General features: G+C 32.7%; 1 protein-coding gene across 1 annotated transcript in view; it reads left to right on the forward strand.

Moving 5' to 3' along the window:
* LOC102866468 (primary ciliary dyskinesia protein 1-like) overlaps positions 1–1,620 on the forward strand; it is a 274,244-nt gene that overhangs the window by 125,434 nt on the left and 147,190 nt on the right. The window lies entirely within an intron of this gene.

Consider the following 1,620-nt stretch of genomic DNA (forward strand, 5'->3'; position numbering starts at 1 on the left):
CAGTGTAGTAGAATTGGAAATCAGGGAGTAAGATGACTCCTATCTTGTTTCTTTTTATAAGGAGTGCTGTGCTTATTTGGGGCCTCTTTCCATTCAAAATGAATTTGGAAGTTGCCTTTTTCATCTTGTTGATGAATGAAATTGGTATTTGTATTGAGATTGCTTTGAGCCTATAAATTGCCTTTGGTAGTATTGTCATTTTCATAATACTGAGTCTTCCTATTCTACCACTTCTCCAGGTCTCTTTTTTGTTTTTTGTAGAGAGGTTTTGTAATTTTCTTTGAATAGATCCTTTGTGTTTCTGGTTATATTTACTCCCAGTATTTAAACTTGTGGTTAGATATTGTGATGGGTTTTGTTTTTCTTAGCTCCAGCTCTGTATTCTCTTTGTCACTGTAGGGAAATCCAATTGATTTTTGTATGTTGCTCTTGTATCCTGCCACTTTGCTATATTGTTCAACTATGTCCAGTAGTTTTCTTGCTGAGTTTTCTAAGTATACAATCATATCATCTGCATATAGAGATAATTTCACCTCTTCTTTGCAAATTTGTAAACCTCTTATTTCCTTCTCTTTTCTTATTGCTATCACTAAGACTTCAAATTCAATATTCAATAGGAAAGGTGATAGTGGGCATCTTTGCCTAGTTCCTGTTCTCAAAGGGAATGCCTTTAATCTCTCTCCATTAAGAACAATGTTGGCTCTTGGGTTGTGTATATATTTTTATTATGTTGAGGAAGTTCCCCTCTAATCCTATTTTGTTGAATGTTTTAATCAGGAAAGAGTGTTGGATTTTTTCAAAGGCCTTTTCTGCATCATTGATAGGATCATGTGGTTCTCGTTCTTTACTTTGTTAATGTGATGAATTACACTGTTTTTCTTATGTTGAACCATCCTTGCATACCTGTTATGAATCCCACTTAGTAATGGTGAATTATTTTTGATGTATCGATGGATTCTACTGGCCAGGATTTTATTAAACAGTTTTGCATCTATGAGAGCTATTGTACCATAGTTTTCTATTTTGGTGGTGTCTTTAGCTAACTTTGCTATCAAGTATATGTTTGTTTCGTAGAATGAGATTGAGAGAATTCCATCACCTTCTATTTTCTGAAATAGTTTATGTAGGATTGGTGACAGTTCTCTGAATGTTAGATAAAATTTATTTGTAAAACTACCTGGTACAGGACTTTTTTGGCTGGAAATTGTTTTATTACCTTTCCAATTCTTTTTTTGTAATGGATCTGTTTAGGTGTTCAATTTCAGTTTGTGTAAGTTTAGGTAGGTTGTGATTTTCTAAGTACTTGTCCATTTCCTCTAGGTTTTCATATTTGTTTGACAATGGGTTTTCAGATTATTCCATTGTTAGCCTTTTTATTTTCGTTGTTTCTGTTGTGACATTTCCTGTCTCTTCTTTTATTCTGATTATTTGTGTCTTTTCCTTTGTTAATTTTGTTAGTATTTTGTCTATTTTATTGACATTTTCAAAGAACCAACTCCTAGTTTTCTTGATGGTTTCAACTGTTCTTATGTTTTCAATTTCATTTATTTCTCCCCTGATTTTTATAATTTCAGGGTTTTTTAGAGAGTGTCTGGTTTTCTTGCTGTGGTTTTTTTTTTT

This window comes from Elephantulus edwardii, unplaced genomic scaffold, assembly GCF_000299155.1.
Source record: "Elephantulus edwardii isolate Elephantulus edwardi_28Jun2011 unplaced genomic scaffold, EleEdw1.0 scaffold00419, whole genome shotgun sequence".
NCBI lineage: Eukaryota > Metazoa > Chordata > Mammalia > Macroscelidea > Macroscelididae > Elephantulus > Elephantulus edwardii.